Raw genomic sequence first — 20,888 nt, forward strand, 5'->3', positions numbered from 1 at the left:
CTGGGAAGATGAGCCTCCCATAACTTCTGGCTTTGCAACTCTAGGAACTTTGAAAATCAGCAGGCCTTAACTAGGGGACAGCTAAAGGGCTACAGGAAACAAAGACTCTGCTCTTAAAGGGCCCTTACAATTTCATTTGCTCAGAACCAGCACAGAGGCAGCAGTTTGTAAAGTGTCTAGGTTATACTTAAAGATTTACTGCCCAATTTTAAAGCATGTGCTAGAGGAGCAGGGATCTGTAGGAAACTTCTCTGGAATGGAAGTACTGGCAGACACCATTTTTTTTTTGCCCTCCTCAGCCTAGCTGGCCCAGCACTGGCAGGCACCAGCCCTGACGCACTCCATCTGCCTGGTTGGCACCACCAGCCCCACCCGAGCATTCCACCTGCAGACCTGCCCCACCCAACGTGTGCATCCTGGCTGGCACCCCGCCAAAGCAAACACTGCCCTGCCACACCCAGCAGGGAGTCCCAGCCAGGACCGGCACTCATCCAAAGCAAATCTTGTCCTAGGGAGGAAGGAGGTGCCAGTCCCACCTACTAGCACACCCACAATCGTTGCCTGCAGCCAGCCTGGTAGGAGAGGGCAGCCCCACCCACCTGCATGCCTGCAGCCACTGCAACCTCATCACAGTAAGAGGGCACAGGCAGCCCACACTGGAAACACCCTTGGAGCACCTGGTTCTGGCAACCAGGGGGATTGAGCTACTAGGCCTCACAGGATACGTTCTATGTAAGGCCACTACCTTCAAGATCAGGATACAAAGCTGGACTACCTAATACATAGAAACAAATAGAGTCAGACAAAATGAGGAGATAGGAATACGTTCGAAATGAATGAACAAGACAAAACCTTAGGAAAAAGGCTAAATGAAAACCAGGTAAGCAATCTAACTGATAAAGAGTCCAAAGTAATGGTCATAAAGATGATCTCTGGATTTGAGTGAAGAGTGGATAAAATCAGAACTTCAACAAAGAGATAGAAAATATAAAAAGGAACCAATCAGAGCTGAAGAATGTAACAAATGAAAAATATAATAGAGGGAATCAACAGATTAGAGGGTGCAGAAGAACGTATCAGCAATCTGGACAACAGAGTAGTGGAAATCAAGTTGAACGGCATAAAAAATTTTTTAAAATGAGGATAGGTTAAGAGACTTCTAAGACAACATCAAGCACACTAACATTCACATTATAGGAATCCCAGAAGAAGAGAGAGAAAGGAGCAGAAACATTTAAAGAAATAATACATGAAAACTCCCTAACTTGGAGAAGGAAATGGATGTCCTGGTCCAGGAACCACAGAGAGGCCCCAAACTGATGAACACAAAGAAGTCCACGCCAAGGCCACGCCAAGGCAAATAATACTTAAAATATCAAAAATTAAAGAGGGAACCTTAAAAGCGACAAGAGAGGAAACGAAGATGGTGGTGGAGCAGGAGGACCCCACTCCCGACCCTGATGAGGCTCGGTTCACCTCATCCCACAAATACAACGAGATAACTATCATATTATCCTAAATACCCCAGAAATCAATCTGAAGACTGGCAGAACAAACCACAACTAAAGGTAGAGAAGAGACCACACTGAAGAAGTCAGGAAGAACAGAGAGGTGGCTTGGGAGAAAAACAGATTGTGGCTGCCATGGTCATGAAGAAGGACAAGAGACAAACTAGCACACAGGGGAGTGCATGGGGAAAACAAATCCCCATAGCTATTAGCTTGGAAAGTGAGAGGGCCCAAATTTCATGAATTCTTGCAACCAGCAGGGCTTAAAGCTTGGAGTATTAAAGGTTGTGTGCTTGGCTTGGGAAGAGTTCAGAGGACATTGGGACTGCTCTTGGAAAAAAGCCAGAGCAAACAGCCAGTGGACAGGCAGTGTGGAAACAGCGATCTGAAAAGCATCTGAGGCACACAATGGGGAAGTTACTCACTCATCTCAGAGAGGCAGCATTCATGGAGAGATCCCTCTGGGAACAAAGGAACTGGCAGGTGCCATTTCCCTCCTCCACACCTGCATAGGGCAGGAACCAAGAGAGCTATGACACTCACTACCTGACTTACTTAGTCCAAGCCCCTCGAGCTTTTGTGGAACCGCCCCTACTAGTCACATGTGCCTCAGTCACAGCACAGCAGCCCCCTCCCTCAGAACGCTGGCCCAAACCCCTGCCCACACCATGTCTCCCCAGCTGGGAGGTTTGTGGAGCCTTGGTTCTGGTGGTGGCGGCAACAGCTCTCATTTCACAAGCAGGCCAAAGTACACCGAGTTAAAACTCGCCACATTAAGGCCAGGGATCAAACACTGCCCACAAAAGCCTAAGACAGCCTTTGCAGACAATTGGCCTGAAGGATAAAGTGGCAAGAACACAATAACAGAGCACACACAGTACATGTTAGAGATACTCTCAGAAGCACCAGGTCTTGGGGTACAGGATACAATGCAATGCAAGGTACTATAGGACCTCTTCCTCATTAAGCCTTTACTCTCAAGAACATGAGATGTAGCTGGGGCACCTGGGTGGCTCAGTCGGTTAAGCATCCAACTTCGACTAAAGGTCATGATCTCATGGTTTATGAGTTTCAGCCCTGCATCAGGCTCTATGCTGATGGCTTGGAGCCTGGAGCCTGCTTCAGATTCTGTGTCCCCCTCTCTCTGCCCCTCCTCTACTCATGCTCTGTCTCTCAAAAATAAATAAAAACATTAAAAAAAAAAGAACATGAGATGTAGCTGACATTGCTAACGTGCAGAAATAGGCACAGAGACTCACATAAAATGAGAAGACACAGGAATCTGTCCCAAATGAAAGAAGAGCACAAGATCATGGCCTGAGATATAAGTGAAATATACATAAAACATGCCTGATAGAGAATTTAAAGCAGTGATCATAAAGATACTCTCTGGACTTGAGAAAAGAGTGGTGGGCATCAGTCAGACTATTAACAGAGATAAGGAATATAACAGAGATACAGAGCTCAAAAAACAAAGTGAGAAAAATGCATGATGGAATGAACAGGATGGAAGAAACAGAGGAACAAATTAATGACCTAGAAGAGAGAGTAATGGAAAGTAATCAAACTGAACAAAAATGAGGGAAAAAGAATTACACAAATATACAAAATGAGTCACTCAGTGACTTCATCAAACATAATAACATTCATATTATAAGAGTCTTAGAAGAAGAGAGAAAATAAAGGGGGCGGGGGGGTACAAAGAATTTATTTGAAGAAATAATTGCTGAAAACTCACCTAATCTAGAGAAGGAAACAGATATCCAGATCTAGGATGCACAGAGAACGCCCAACAAAATTTAAAAAAAGAAGATCCACACCAAGACATAATGTAATTAAAATGACAAAATAATAAAGAAAAAAATATTAAAAGCAACAAGACAAAAGAAGTTAATAACTTACAAGAGAAGTCCCAAAAGATTCAGTGGATTTTTTTTAGCAGAACTTTCCAAACCAGAAAGGAGTGGCATGATTACAGGCAAAGTGCTGAATTGAAAAAACTGGAAGCCAAGAATACTCTATCCAACAAGGCACCATTCAGAAGGAGACATAAAAAGTTTCCTGGATAGACAAAAATCTTAAGGAGTTCATGACTAGTAAACCAGTTCTGCAACAAATACTAAAGGTTACTCTTTGAGTGGAAGGACCAGAAATGACAGTATGAAGTCGAAAACACAAAATTAGTAAAAATGAGTATTTCAGTAAAAAAAAAACCCGTCAAGTAACTACAAAATAAAAGGATGTAAAATATGGCATAATATATCTAACGTGGGGAGAGAAGAATGCATTCAAACTTAAATGACCAGCAACTTAATATAGAAGATATTACATACAAACCTAATGGTAACCATATATGAAAACCCAGTAATAAACATGCAATGAATAAAGAGAAAGAAATCCAAATATATCTATCACTAAAGAAAACCAGCAAAACACAAAAGAAAGAAACATAAGAAAGGATCAGTGAAAACCTTCAGAAACAACCAAAAAACAAAATGACCACAAATACATACTTATCAACAATTACTTTGAATGTAAATGGACCAAATGCTGCAACCAAAGACACAGGGTGACAGAATGGAAAAAAAAACAAAACAAGACTGATCTATATGCTGCCCATAAGACACTCATTTTAGACCTACAGACACCTATAGATTGAAAGTGAGGTGACGGAGAAATCTTTATCATCCTAATGGATATCAGAAGAAAGCTGGAGTAGCAATATTTATATTGGACAAAATAGACTGTTTTAAATGTTTTATTTATTTTTGAGAGAAAACAGCGGGAGAGGGAGTGAATATGAGTGGGAGAGGGGCAGAGAGAGGAGGGAACAGAGGATCCAAAGTAGGCTCTGTGCTGATAGCAGTGAGCCCAATGCAGGGCTCAAACCCACAAACTGTAAGATCATGACATGAGCCAAAGTCAGATGCTTAACCTACCAAGCCACCCAGGCACCCCTTAAAATTTTTTTTAATGTTTATTTTTGAGAGAGAGAGTGTGAGCATGTGGGGAAGGAGCAGAGAGAGGGAGACAGAGGATCTCAAACAGGATCCACACAGACAGCAGACAGCCCAATGTGGGGCTTGAACTGACGACCCGTGAGTACATGACCTGAGCCAAAGTTGGATGCTTAACCAAATGAGCCACCCAGGTGACCTACGGACAAAATAGACTTTAAAACAAAGACTATAAGAGACAAAGACGGCACTATATAATAATAAAGGGGACAATCCAACAAGAAGATAAAACAATTGTAAATACTTATGCACCCAACATGAGAGCACCCAAATACATAAAATAGTTACTAAGAAACATAAAGGAACTAATCAGTAATAACACAATAATAGTAGGGAAGTTTAATACCCCACCTACAACAATGGACATGATGTAAACAGAAAACAATGGCTTTGAATGACACCTGGAACCAGATGGATTTAACAGATATATTCAGAACATTCCATCCTAAAACAGCAACATACACATCCTTCACAAGTACACATGGAACATTCTCCACAACAGGTCACGTATTAGGCCACAAAACCTCAAAAATTCAAAAAGATCAAAGTCATACCATGTTAGCTACACACACACACACACACACACACACACACACACACACACACACACACACACACACAGTGAAATATTACTCGGCAATAAAAAAGAATGAAATCCTGCCATTTGCAACAACATGGATGGAACTAGAGTGTATTATGCTAAGCAAAATCAGTCAGAAAAAGACAACTATCATATGATTTCCCTCTTATGTGAAATTTAAGATACAAAACTGAGCAAAAATAATATAAAAACAGAGAGAGAAAGACAAACCATAAGAGACTCTTAAATACAAGAGAACAAACTGAGGGTTGCTACAGGGCTGTTGTGGGGGGGGCAGGGGGATGGACTAAATGGGCAAGGGGCATTAAGGAGGATACTTGCTAGGATGAGCACTGGGTGTTATATGTAAGTGATAAATCACTAAATTCTATTCCTGAAATCATTATTACACTGTGTGTTAACTTGGATTTGAATGAATGAATGAATGAATGAAAGTCATACCATGCATCTTTTCTGACCACAGTGCTAAGAAACTAGAAGCCAACCACAAGAAAAATCTGGAAAGACCACATATACATGGAGATTAAATAACAGGCTACTAAACAAATGAATGGGTCAACTAGGAAAAGAAGAAATTAAAAAGTACATGGGATGGGAATACAAGCTAGTGCAGTCACTCTGGAAAACAGTATGGAGGTTTCTCAAAAAACTAAAAATAGAACTACCCTACAACCCAGCATTTGCACTATTAGGTATTTATCCAAAGGATACATGTGTGCTATTTCAAAGGGACACATACACCCCAATGTTTATAGCAGCACTATCAACAATAGCCAAAGTATGGAAAGAGCCCAAATGTTCACTGATGGATGAATGGATAAAGATGTGGTGTATATATACGATGGAATATTACTCGGCAATCAAAAAGAATGAAATCTTGCCATTTGCAACTATGTAGATGGAAATGGAGGGTATTATGCTAAGTGAAATTAGTCAGAGAAAGACAACAATCATATGACTTCACTCATATGAGGACTTTAAGAGACAAAACAGATGAACAGAAGGGAAGGGAAACAAAAATAATATAAAAACAGGGAGGGAGACAAAACAGAAGAGACTCATAAATATGGAGAACAAACTGAGGGCTACTGGAGGGATTGTGGGAGGGGGGATGGGCTAAATGGATAAGGGGCACTAAGGAATCTACTCCTGAAATCATTGTTGCACTATATGTTAACTAATTTGGATGTAAATTAAAACATAAATTAATTAATTTTTTTAAAAAGTACATGGGAAACAAATGAAAATGAAACACAATGGTTCAAAACCCTTGGGATGTAGCAAAAGCAAAAGTTTATAGAAATCCAGGCCTGCCACAAGAAGAGCAACAAACAAAGCCTAAAACAACAGTAAGGAAATAATAAAGGTCAGAACAGGAATAAATGATACAGAAACTACAGAAACAATAGAACAAATCAATGAAACCAGGAACTGATTCTTTGAAAAAAAAAAAAAATCAGTAAAATTGATAAACTTCTAGCCAGACTTACCAAGAAAAACAAAGAAAGGACCAAAATAAAATCATAACTGAGAGCAGAAATAACAAAACAAACACAGAAATATAAATAATTTTGAGAGAATATTATCAAAAACTATATGCCAACAAATTAGATAACCTAGAAGAAATTGATAAATTCCTAGAAACATATAGCCTACCAAAACTGAAACAGGAAAAAAAATAGGAAATTTGAGCAGACCAATTACTAGCAAAGAAATTGAATCAGTCATCAAAAACCTCCCACCTGAACAAAAGTCCAAGACTAGATGGCTTCACAGGCTAATTCTACCATACATTTAAAGAGGTAAGACCCATTCTTTTCAAACTATTCCAAAAAGTAGAAAAAGAAGGAAAACTTCCAAATTCATTCTGAGGCCAGCATGACTCTGATACCAAAGCCAAAGACACCACAAAAAAAGAACACTACAGGCCAATATCTCTGATGAACACAAATGTAAAAATCCTTAACAAAATACTAGCAAACCAAATCCAACAATACGTTAAAAAAATTATTCACCACGATCAAGGGAGATAGATTCTTGGGTTGCAAGAGTGGTCCAATATTTGCATATCAATCACTGTTATATGTCATATCAGTAAGAGAAAGGATAAGAACCATATGATCATTTCAATAAATGCAGAAGAAGCATTTGACAAAATATAACATTCATTAATGATAAAAACCCTCCACAAAATAGTTTCGAGGGAACATACCTCAACATGATAAAGGCCATCTATGAAAAACTCACAGCTAACATCACCCTCAATGAGGACAAACTGACAGCCTTTACCCTCAGGTCAGGAACAAGACAGGGATATCCACTTTCACCACTTTTATTTAATATAGTACTGAAAGTCCTAGCCATAGCAATTAGACAACAAAAAGAAATAAAAGGCATCCAAATCGGTAAGGAACAAGTAAAACTTCCACTATCTGCAGATGATACGATAATCTATGTAGAAAACCCAAAAGACTCCACAAAAAATGTTAGAAATGATCAGTGAATTCAGTAAAGTCACAGGATACAAAATCAATGTACAGAAATATGTTTTTTCTGTACACTACTAATGAAGCAGCAGGAAGAGAAATTAAGAAAACAATCACATTTACAACTGCACCAAGTAAGATAACTAGGAATAAACCTAAACAAAGAGGTGAAAGACTTATACTCTGAAAACTATAAAACACTGATGAAAGAAATTGAAGATACAAAAAAATGGAAAGACATTCCATGCTCATAAACTGGAAGAAGAAATACTGGTTTTTCTGTTGTTTTTTTTTTAATTTTTTTTTTAACGTTTATTTTTGAGACAGAGAGAGACAGAGCATGAACGGGAGAGGGGCAGAGAGAGAGGGAGACACAGAATCAGAAGCAGGCTCCAGGCTCTGAGCCATCAGCCCAGAGCCCGACGCGGGGCTCGAACCCACAGACTGTGAGATCGTGACCTGAGCTGAAGTTGGACACTTAACCGACTGAGCCACCCAGGCGCCCCAGAAGAAATATTGTTAAAATCTACACTACCCAGAGCAATCTACACATTTAATGCAACCCCTATCAAAACACCAACAGCATTTTTCACAGAACTAGAACAAACAATCCTAAAATTTGTATGGAACCACAAAAGACCCCAAATAGCCTAAGCAATCTTGAAAGAGAAAAGCAAAGCTGGAGGCATCACAATTCCAGGATTCAATTGTATTACAAAGCTACAGTGATCAAAACAGTATGGTACTGGCACAAAAACAAACACATAAATCAACAGAATAGAAAACCCAGAAATAAACCCAAAGTCATATGGTGAATTAATCTTTGACAAAGCAGGAAACAATATCCAATGAGAAAAAGAAAGTCTCTTCAACAAATGGTGTTGGGAAACTGGACAGTACATGCAAAAGAATGAAACTGGACCACTTTATTATACCATACACAAAAATTAATTCAAAATGGATTAAAGACTTAAACATGAGACCTGAAACCATAAAAATCCTAGAAGAAAACACAGGGAGTAAATTCTTTGACATCAGCTGTAGCAGCATCTTCTAGATATATCTCCTGAGGTAAGAGAAACAAAAGCAAAAAAAAAAAAAAAAAAAAAAAAGAAAGAAACCATTGGGACTATATCAAAATAAAAAGCTTCTGTACAGTGAAGGAAACAATCAAATCTAAAAGACAATCTACAGATGAGAGAAAATATTTGTAAATAAGATAGCCAATTAAAGGTTAGTATACAAAATAAAGAACTTATAAAACACAACACCCAAAAAACAAATAATCCAATTAAAAATGTGAAGACGTGAACAGACATTCTCCAAAGAAGACACACAGACAGCCAACACATACATGAAAAGATCATCATCACTTATCATCAGGGAAATGGAAATCAAAACCACAATAACACCTCACACCCGTCAGAATGGCAAAAATCAACAACGCAAGAAACAAGAGGTTTTGGTGAGGATGTGGAGAAAAAGGAACCCTTCTGCACTGTTGGGAGGAATGCAAACTGGTACAGGCATTGTGGTAAACAGTATGGACATTCCTCAAAACATTAAAAATAGAACTACCCTATGATCCAGCAATCACACTACTGGGGTTTTACCCAAAGAATATCAAAACACTAATTCAAAGGGATACACACTTTGTTTATTCCAAGGTTTATAGCACCTACTTGCAATAGCCAAGGTATGGAAGCAACCCAAGTGTCCAACGATCAATGAATGGATAAAAAAAAAATATGCTATACCCAGTGGAATATTATTCAACCATAAAAAAGAATGAAATCTTGCCATTTGTAATGACATGGATGAGCTAGAGAGTACATATAATGCCAGATGAAATAAATCAGCCAGGGAAAGATAAAGATCATATGATTTCATTCATATGGTGGAATTTAAGAAACAAAAAAAACAAGCAAAGGGAGGAAAAAGGGAGACAAACCAAGAAACAGTCTCTTAACTATAGAGAACAAACTGATGGCTACCAAAGGGGAAGGGGTGGAGGATGGGTACACTTGCTGTGATGAGCATTGGGTGACTAAAATAAAACCTTAAAAAAAAGCAGCAAAAGAAAAGAAGCCAGTTATCTACAAGGGAAAACCCACCAGGTTATCAGCTGATCTTTGCAGCAGAAACTTTGCAGGCCAAAAGGTGGTAGCATGATATATTCAAAGTGTTGAAAGGTAAAAAATGCCAACCATATTCTACCCAGAAAGGTCATCATTCAGAATTGAAGAGAGAGTTTCCCAGACAAACAAAAGTCAAGGGAGTTTATTGCCACCAACTGGCCTTACAAGAAATGTTAAAAGGACTTCTTTAAGCGGAAAAGGCCAAAACTTTAGTAAACATTTATGAAAAAAATATTAACCGGTAAAAGCAAACATATAGTAAAGGTAGTAGATCAATCACTTATAAAGCCAAAATGAGAATAAAAGACAAAAGCAGTGAAATCAATTATGTCAATAATTAGTTCAGGGATACACAAAATTAAAAGATGTAAAATGTAACACAAAATACGTAAAACATGGAGACGGGGAGTAAAAATGCAGTACTTTTATGTTTTTTTTTTTTTAATATTGCAGTTATTTTTTTTAAATTGTTTAGAGAGAGAGAGAGCAGGAGTGGGGAGAGCAGCAGAGAGAGAGAGAGACTCTTAAGCAGGCTCCACACTCAGCGTGGAGGCCAATGCAGGGCTCAATCTCACAACCCTGGGATCATGACTTGAGCTGAAATGGAGTCAGACGCTCAACCAATTGAGCCACCCAGGTGCTCCAAAATGTAGTACTTGTAGGATATATTTGAACTTAAGCAAACATCAACTTAAAATAGGCTGCTGTATATATAGGATGTTATATATGAACCCCATGGCAACCACAAACCAAAAACCTATAGTAAATACAAAAAAAAAAAAAAAAAAAAGAGAGAGAGAGAGAGAGAGAGAGAAAGAAATCCAAGCCTAAAACTAAAGAAAATCATCAAATCACAAGGAACGAGAGCAAAAAAAGAACAGAGATAAACTACAAAACAACCATGAAACAAGTAATAAAATGGCAGTAAGTACATAGCTATCAATAATTACTTTAAGTGTAAATGGACTAAATGTTCTAATCAAAAGACATTGGGTGACTGAATAGATTTTAAAAAGAAAAGACCCATCTATATGTTGCCTAGGAGATAGTCACTTCAGACCTAAGGACACACATGATCTAAGGACACACACAGACTAAAAGTGAACAGGTAAAAAAAGATACTCCATGCAAATGAAATGAAAAAAAGCTGGGTAGCAATACTTATATTAGACAAAATAAACTTTAAAACAAAGACTAATACAAGAGACAAAGAAGGATATTACATAATGTAAAAAGGTATCAATCCTACAAGAGGATGTAACAATTGTAAATATCTATGCACCCAATATAGCAGCACCTAAATATATAAAGCAAATGCTAACAGATATAAAGGGACAAACTAACAGTAATACAATAATAGTAGGGGACACCCCACTTACATTTAAGAAGGTAGTTTATAGCAATATAGGCCTATCTCAAGAAATAAGAAAAATCCCAATCTAATCTTTTACTTAAAGAGAAACAGAAGAACAAAGCTCAAAGTCAGGAGAAGGAAGGAAATGATAAAGATCGGAGCAGGGGAAAAGATGGAGGCGTAGGAAGACGCTGGGCTCACCGGGTCCTGCTGATCACTTAGATTCCACCCACACCTGCCTAAATAACCAAGAAAACCACCAGAAAACTAGCAGAACAGATTCTCGGAGCCAAGCATAGACGAGAGGCCCACAGAAGAGGGTAGGAAGGGTGGAGAGGTGGGGCGTGCTACACGGACAGGCAGGAGGGAGCCGGGGCAGAGGGGCAGCCCGCCGGCAAAGCAGAGCCCCCGAGTCTGGCTTGCAAAAGCGGAGGGGCCGGACGGAGTGTATTCCGACAGCAAGCGGGACTTAACATCTGGAAGGTTATAAGCTAACAGCTCTGCTTGGAGAGTGGGAGGGCTGGAGGACAACGGGAGGGAGTGTTGTTGAGCCCCGGACGACAGAGTTCAGCTTGGCTGGGAACAAAGGCGCTTGCCAGCACCATCTCCCTCGCCCATCCGCCAGCCAAAATCCCAAAGGGAACCGGTTCCTGTCAGGGAACTTGCTTGCACCGCACAAACACCCAACGCTGTGCTTCTGCAGATCCATCCCTCCGGCAGGTCTGACTCCCTCCCGGTGCCACAGGGCCCCTCCCGAAGCGGATCTCCGAAGGAAAGTGAGTGAGACTGCCCCTCCCGCCCCAGTGCACCTTGCCAATCCACCCCAGCTAATAGGCCAGAACCCTAGCGCCACAAGCCTGGCAGTGTGCAAGTACCCTAGACAGGGGCCACACTACCCCACAGTGAATCCCGCCCCTAGGAGAGGGGAAGAGAAGGTACACACCAGTCTGACTGGGGCCCCAGTGGTGGGCTGGGGGCAGACATCAGGTCGGACTGCGCCCCACCCACCAACGCAAGTTATTCAAGAGAGCACAGGGGAAGTGCCCTGCAGTTCTGCACCACTCCAGGGACTATCCAAAATGACGAAACGGAAGAATTCCCCTCAAAAGAAACTGCAGGAAGTAGTGACAGCTAAAAAACTGATCAAATACGATTTAAACAGTATAACAGAAAAGTGAATTTAAAATAATAGTCATAAAATTAATCACTGGGCTTGAAAACAGTATAGAGGACAGCAGAGAATCTAATGCTACAGAGATCAAGGGACTAAGAAACAGCCAGGAGGAGCTAAAAAATGCTATAAATGAGCTGCAAAATAAAATGGAGGCGACCACACCTCGGATTGAAGAGGCAGAGGAGAGAATAGGTGAATTAGAAGATAAAATTATGGAAAAAGAGGAAGCTGAGAAAAAGAGAGATAAAAAAATCCAGGACTATAAGGGGAAAATTAGAGAACTAAGTGATGCACTAAAGAGAAATAATCCACGCATAATTGATACTCCAGAGGAGGAAGAGAGAGGGAAAGGTGCTGAAGGTGTACTTGAAAAAATCATAGCTGAGAACTTCCCTGATCTGGGGAAGGAAAAAGGCATTGAAATCCAAGAGGCACAGAGAACTCCCTTCACACGTAACTTGAATCGATCTTCTGCACAACATATCATAGCGAAACTGGCAAAATACAAGGATAAAGAGAAAATTCTGAAAGCAGCTAAGGATAATAGTGCCCTAACATATAAAGGGAGACCGATAAGACTCGTGATGGATCTCTCTACTGAAACTTGGCAGGCCAGAAAGGAAAGGCAGGAAATCTTCAAGGTGATGAACATAAAAAATATGCAGCTGAGAATCCTTTGCCCAGCAAATCTGTCATTTAGAATAGAAAGAGAGATAAAGGTCTTCCAAACAAATAAAAACTGAAGGAAATCATCACCACTAAACCAGCCCTACAAGAGATCCTAAGGGGGATCCTGTGAGACAAAGTACCAGAGACATCACTACAAGCATGAAACCTACAGACATCACAATGATTCTAAACCCATATCTTTCTATAATAACACTAAATGTAAATGGACTAAATGCACCAACCAAAAGACATAGGGTATCAGAATGGATAAAAAAAACAAGACCCATCTATTTACTGTCTACAAGAGACTCATTTTAGACCTGAGGACATCTTCAGATTGAAAGTGAGGGGATGGAGAACTATTTATCATGCTACTGGAAGTCAAAAGAAAGCTGGAGTATCCACACTTAGATCAGACAACTAGACTTTAAATTAAAGGCTGTAACAAGAGATGAAGAAGGGCATTGTATAATAATTACAGGGTCCATCCATCAAGAAGAACTAACGATTATAAATGTCTATGCTCTGAATACGGGAGCCCCCAAATATATAAAACAATTACTCACAAACATAAGCAACCTTATTGATAAGAATGTGGTAATTGCAGGGGACTTTAATACTCCACTTACAGTAATGGATAGATCATCTAGACACAGGATCAATAAAGAAACAAGGGCCCTGAATGATACATTGGAACAGATGGTCTTGACAGATATATTTAGAACTCTGCATCCTAAAGCAACAGAATATACTTTCTTCTCGAGTGCACATGGAACATTCTCCAAGATAGATCACATACTGGGTCACAAAACAGCCCTTCATAAGTATACAAGAATTGAGATTGTACCATGCACACTTTCAGACCACAATGCTATGAAGCTTGAAATCAACCACAGGAAAAAGTCTGGAAAACCTCCAAAAGCATGGAGGTTAAAGAACACCCTACTAAAGAATGACTGGGTCAACCAGGCAATTAGAGAAGAAATTTAAAAATATATGGAAACAAATGAAAATGAAAACACAACAATCCAAATGCTTTGGGATGTAGCGAAGGCAGTCCTGAGAGGAAAATACACTGCAATCCAGGCCTATCTCAAGAAACAAGAAAAATCCCAAATACAAAATCTAACAGCACACCTAAAGGAAATAGAAGCAGAACAGGAAAGACACCCTAAACCCAGCAAAAGAAGAGAAATAATAAAGACCAGAGCAGAAATAAACAATATAGAATCTAAAAAAAACTGTAGAGCAGATCAATGAAACCAAGAGTTGGTTTTTTGAAAAAATAAACAAAATTGATAAACCTCTAGCCAGGCTTCTCAAAAAGAAAAGGGAGATAACCCAAATAGATAAAATCATGAGTGAAAATGGAATTATTACAACCAATCCCTCAGAAATACAAGCAGTTATCAGGGAATACTATGAAAAATTATATGCCAACAAACTGGACAACCTGGAAGAAATGGACAAATTCCTAAACACCCACCCACTTCCAAAACTCAAACAGGAAGAAAAAGAAAACTTGAACAGACCCATACCCGGCGAAAAAATTGAATCAGTTATCCAAACACTCCCAACAAATAAGAGTCCAGGACCAGATAGCTTCCCTGGGGAGTTCTACCAAACATTTAAAGCAGAGATAATACCTATCCTTCTCAAGCTATTTCAAGAAATAGAAAGGGAAGGAAAACTTCCAGACTCATTCTATGAGGCCAGTATTACTTTGATTCCTAAACCAGACAGAGACCCAGTAAAAAAACAGAACTACAGGCCAGTATCTCTGATGAATATGGATGCAAAAATTCTCAATAAGATACTAGCAAATTGAATTCAACAGCATATAAAAAGAATTATTCACCATGATCAAGTGGGATTCATTCCTGGGCTGCAGGGCTGGTTCAACATTTGCAAATCAATCATTGTGATACATCACATTAATAAAAGAAAAGATAAGAACCATATGATCCTGTCAATCGATGCAGAAAAAGCATTTGACAAAATTCAGCATGCTTTCTTAATAAAAACCCTCGAGAAAGTAGGGATAGAAGGAACATACTTAAACATCATAAAAGCCATTTATGAAAAGCCCACAGCTAACATCATCCTCAATGGGGAAAAACTGAGAGTTTTTTCCCTGAGATCAGGAACACGACAGGGATGTCCACTCTCACCGCTGTTGTTTCACATAGTGTTGGAAGTTCTAGCATCAGCAATCAGACAACAAAAGGAAATCAAAGGCATCAAAACTGGCAAAGATGAAGTTAAGCTTTTACTTTTCGCAGATGACATGATATTATACATGGAAAATCCGATAGACTCCACCAAAAGTCTGTTAGAACTGATACATGTATTTGTATTCAGCAAAGTTGCAGGATACAAAATCAATGTACAGAAATCAGTTGCATTCTTATATACTAATAATGAAGCAACAGAAAGACAAATAAAGAAACTGATCCCATTCACAATTGCACCAAGAATATAAAAAATCTAGGAATAAATCTAACCAAAGATGTAAAAGATCTGTATGCTGAAAACTATAGAAAGCTTATGAAGGAAATTGAAGAAGATATAAAGAAATGGAAAAACATTCTGTGCTCATGGATTGGAATAATAAATATTGTTAAAATGTCAATACTACCCAAAGCTATCTACACATTCAATGCAATTCCAATCAAAATTGCACCAGCATTCTTCTCGAAGCTAGAACAAGCAATCCTAAAATTCATATGGAACCACAAAAAGCCCCGAATAGCCAAAGTAATTTTGAAGAAGACTACCAAAGCAGGACGCATCACAATCCCAGACTTTATCATCTACTACAAAGCTGTAATCATCAAGACAGCATGGTATTGGCACAAAAACAGACACATAGACCAATGGAATAGAATAGAAACCCCAGAACTAGACCCACAAAAGTATGGCCAACTAATCTGACAAAGCAGGAAAGAATAGCCAATGGAAAAAAGACAGTCTCTTTAACAAATGGTGCTGGGAGAACTGGACAGCAACATGCAGAAGATTGAAACTAGACCACTTTCTCATACCATTCACAAAAATAAACTCAAAATGGATAAAGGACCTGAATGTGAGACAGGAAACCATCAAAACCCTAGAGGAGAAAGCAGGAAAAAACCTCTCTGACCTCAGCCGCAGCAATTTCTTACTTGACACATCCCCAAAGGCAAGGGAATTAAAAGCAAAAATGAACATTGGAACCTCATGAAGATAAAAAGCTTCTGCACAGCAAAGGAAACAATCAACAAAACTAAAAGGCAACCAACAGAATGGGAAAACATATTTGCAAATGACAAAGGGCTAGTATCCAAAATCTATAGAGCTCACCAAACTCCACACCTGAAAAACAAATAATCCAGTGAAGAAATGGGCAAAAGACATGAATAAACACTTCTCTAAAGAAGACATCCAGATGGCCAACAGGCACATGAAAAGATGCTCAATGTCACTCCTCATCAGGGAAATACAAATCAAAACCACACTCAGATATCACCTCACACCAGTCAGAGTGGCCAAAATGAACAAATCAGGAGACTATAGATGCTGGAGAGGATGTGGAGAAATGGTAATCCTCTTGGCACTGTTGGTGGGAATGCAAACTGGTGCAGCCGCTCTGAAAAACAGTGTGGAGGTTCCTCAAAAAATTAAAAATAGACCTACCCTATGACCCAGAAGTAGCACTGCTAGGAATTTACCCAAGGGATACAGGAGTGCTGATGCATAGGGGCACTTGTACCCCAATGTTTATAGCAGCACTCTCAACAATAGCCAAATTATGGAAAGAGCCTAAATGTCCATCAACTTATGAATGGATAAAGAAATTGTGGTTTATATACACAATGGAGTACTATGTGGCAATGAGAAAGAATGAGATATGGCCCTTTGTAGCAACGTGGATAGAACTGGAGAGTGTTATGCTAAGTGAAATAAGCCATCCAGAGAAAGACAGATACCATATGTTTTCACTCTTATGTGGATCCTGAGAAACTTAACAGAAACCCATGGGAGAGGGGAAGGGGAAAAAAAAAAAAAAAAAAAAAAAAAAGAAGTTAGAGTGGGAGAGAGCCAAAGCATAAGAGACTCTTAAAAACTGAGAACTGAGGTTGATGGGGGGTGGGAGGGAGGAGAGGGTGGGTGATGGGTATTGAAGAGGGCATCTTTTGGGATGAGCACTGGGTGTTGTATGGAAACCAATTTGACAATAAATTTCATATATTAAATAAATAAATATTAAAAAAAACTAAAAAAACAAAAAGATCAGAGCAGAAAAAATAGAAACTAAAAAAAAAGAATAGAAAATATCAATGAAGCTAAAAGCTAGTTCTTTGGAAAGATAAGCAAAATTGATAAAACGTTAGACACTCATAAAGAAAAAAAGAGGACTCAAAATCAGAAATGAAAAAGAAGTTACAACTGACACCACAGAAATACAAAGCATTATAAGAGACTACTACAAAAAAATTGTATCCCAACAAATTGAACAACCTAGAAGAAATAGGTAAATACCTAGAAACATACAACCCTACAGTTTTTTTTAACTTAAAAAAATGTTTATTTATGAGAAAAAGACAGAGCACAAGTGGGGGAGGAACAGAGACAGAGGGAGACACAGAATCTGAAGCAGGCTCCAGGTTCTGAGCTGTCAGCACAGAGCCCAACGTGGGGCTTGAACTCACGAACCACAAGATCATTACCTGAGGTGAAGTTGGACACTTAACCGACTGAGCCAGCACCCAGGAGCCCCAAAGCACACAATCTTCCAAAACTAAAAAGGAAAGAAAAAGATAATCTGAACAAACCAATTACTAGTAATGAATTTGAATCAGTTATCAAAAATATTCCTAACAAATATAAGTTTAGGACCAGCTGGCTTCACAAATGAATTCTACCAAACATATAAAGAAAAGTTAATACATATCTTCAAACTCTTCCAAAAAAATTGAAGAGGAAGGAATGCTACCAAATTCATTCTACAAGGCCAGCATTAACCTGATACCAAAACAAAGACACTATGAAAAAAGAAAATTACAGGCCAATATCCTTGATGAACAAGATGCAAAAAGTCATGAACAAAATAGAGTAAAACCTTGGATTGCGAATAACTTGTTCTGTGAGTATTCCACAAGATGAGTAAACAGTTCTAATAAATTTTAGCTTGATAAACGAGCGATATCTTGCAATATGAGTAGTACATAATACCAAACATCACATGATCACACCTGAGCCAATGGTTTCTCTCTATCAGATTGTGGGTGATCATCTCCCATACTCGAATGCTTGGTCTCAGGCCATGGTGTCTGGCAGAAATCAGTGATTTTTCAGAACATTGGAAAGTGCCCACAACTGGCACTAGTGTATTTTCTTGTCACTTCAGAGCACCTATGGACAGTCCTTTGCTTTCCCATACAAGAATAAGCTTACAAATGCTTTTCTTCATTCTAGGTTAGGCTGCCTGCAGACACAGACCCTAATGTAATTGCCAGTTACATTAAATGCAGTATATGACAAGAGTTTATACTGTACTGTAGTTAATATCTGTGTGAACATATACAATGGCCCCCATGCAGAAAAAGATTCCATTGAGCCAAAAGATAGCAATGATTCATTAGTGCTAGTGAAAGTCATCCTACACAATAACCCTCCTCTCTTGTCTACCTCATACCAGCCATGAAGGTTTTCAAAGGTAACTGCGGGTTAATTTGTTCATTTTTCTTTGTGTGTTGTATTTTCTTTATTATTTTGTATTTTATTACAGTATTGAAATCATTTTTATATGAATATTTTGGGGTTATAGAATGAATCATCTGAGTTTTCATTAATTATTATGGGGAAATTTGCTTTGATATATGAGTGTTTTGGATTGCAAGTATGTTTCCAGAATGAATTATGCGGGCAAACCAAGGTTTTACTGTAATAGAAAGTTGAATTCAACAACACCATTAAAAAGATCATTCACCATGATCAAGTGAGATTTATTCCAAGTATGCAAGGATGGTTCGATATCCACAAATCAGTCAACATGAAACACCAAATCAACAAAAAATGATAAAAATCATATAACCATCTCAACAGATCGTAGAAAAAGCATGACAAAATTCAGCATCCATTCACGATAAAAACTCTCAACAACATGGGGATAAAGGGAACATACCTCAACATAATAAATGCCATATATTGAAGAAAAAAAAAAAAACAACACAGCTAACATCACACTCAAAGGTAAAAAGCTAAAAGCTTTTCCTCTAATATCAGGAAAAAGACCAGGATGTCCACTCTTACCACTTTTATTTAACATAGTACTAGAAGTCCTATTCACAGCAATCTGACAAGAAAAAGAAATAAAAGTCATCCTAATTGGTAAGAAAAAAGTAAAACTGTCACTTGCAGATGACATGATACTAGATATAGAAAACCCTAAAGATTCCACTAAAAATTATTAGAACTAATAAATGAGTCAAGTTGTAAGATGCAAAGTTATACAGGGGCGCCTGGGTGGCTCAGTCGGTTGAGCGCCGACTTCGGCTCAGGTCACAATCTCGCGGTCCATGAGTTCGAGCCCCGCATCAGGCCCCTGTGCTGACAGCTCGGAGCCCGGAACCTGTTTCAGATTCTGTGTCTCCCTCTCTCTGACCCTCCCCCATTCATGCTCTGTCTCTCTCTGTCTCAAAAATGAATAAAAACGTTAAAAAAAAATTTTAAAAAAAAGATGCAAAGTTATACAGAAATCTGTTGCATTTCTATACACTATTAGTGAACCATCAGAAAAAGAAATTAAGAAAACAATGTCATTTACAATTGTATCAAAAAGAATAAAATACCTAGGAATAAATTTAACCAAGGAGGTGAAAGACCTGTACTCTGAAAACTGTAAGATATTAAAGAAATTGAAGACGACACAAATAAAAAAAAATACGCCATGCTCACGTACTGAAGAATATTGTTAAAATGTCCATCCATACTACCCAAAAAATCTGCAAATTTAATGCAATCCCTATCAAAATACCAATAGCAGTTTTCACAGAAGACCAAAGCCGGAGGTATCAGAATACCAGATTTCAAACTATACCTCAGAGGTATAGTCATGAAAACACTATGGAACTGGAACAAATATTGACACACAAATCAATGGAACAGAATAGAGAGCCCCAAAATAAACCAGCACTTATATGGTCAATTAATCTAAGACAAAGTAGGCAAAAACACACAATGGGGAAAAGACCATCTCTTCAACAAATGGTGTTGGGCTGGGGGGGCCTGGATGGCTCAGTCAGTTAAGTGTCTGTCTTCAACTCAGGTCATGATCTCGCAGTTCATGGGTTCAAGCCCCGTGCACTCAGAGCCTGGAGCCTGCTTCAGATTTTGTGTCTCCCTCTCTCTCTGCCCCTCCCCCACTCACACTCTGTGTCTGTCTCTCAAAAATGAATAAACATTTTAAAAAATGGTGTTGGGAAAACTGGACAGCCACATGCAAAAGAATGAAACTGGACCATTTTCTACACTATATACAAAAATAAACGTGAGACCCCAAATTGTAAAACGCCTAAAAAAAAAATACAGGCAGTAATACTCTTGGACATTGGTCTTAGCAGTATTTAATCTATCTCTTCAGACAAGGGCAAAAAAAGCAAAACTAAACAAGTAGGACTCTATCAAAATAAAAAGCTTTTTCACAGCTAAGAAAACCATCAACAACAAAAAAAGAGACATACAGAATGGGAGAAGATATTTGCAAAAATATATTTAGTAAGGATTAATATCCAAAATATATTTAAAAACTCATACAACCCAATGCCAAGAAAACAAACAATGCAATTTAAAAATGGGACAGAGGATCTGAACACACATTTTTCCAAAGACGACATACAGATGGCTAACAGACACATGAAAAGATGTTAATCATCAATAATCATCAGGGAAATTAAAAAA

At 38.7% G+C, this 20,888-nt stretch overlaps 1 protein-coding gene across 7 annotated transcripts in view; it reads right to left on the reverse strand.

The window, feature by feature from the left end:
- PHTF1 (putative homeodomain transcription factor 1) overlaps positions 1-20,888 on the reverse strand; it is a 90,080-nt gene that overhangs the window by 4,053 nt on the left and 65,139 nt on the right. The window contains exon 20 of one of the 7 annotated variants that reach the window (XR_006221826.1): positions 17,696-17,727. The exons of the other annotated variants lie outside the window; for them this stretch is intronic. The gene's annotated coding sequence lies outside the window, so the exon portion shown is untranslated. Of the gene's footprint in view, positions 1-17,695; positions 17,728-20,888 lie in introns of those variants that run through there. 7 annotated transcript variants of the gene reach the window in all.

The sequence above is a fragment of the Panthera tigris genome, chromosome C1, assembly GCF_018350195.1.
Source record: "Panthera tigris isolate Pti1 chromosome C1, P.tigris_Pti1_mat1.1, whole genome shotgun sequence".
Lineage (NCBI taxonomy): Eukaryota > Metazoa > Chordata > Mammalia > Carnivora > Felidae > Panthera > Panthera tigris.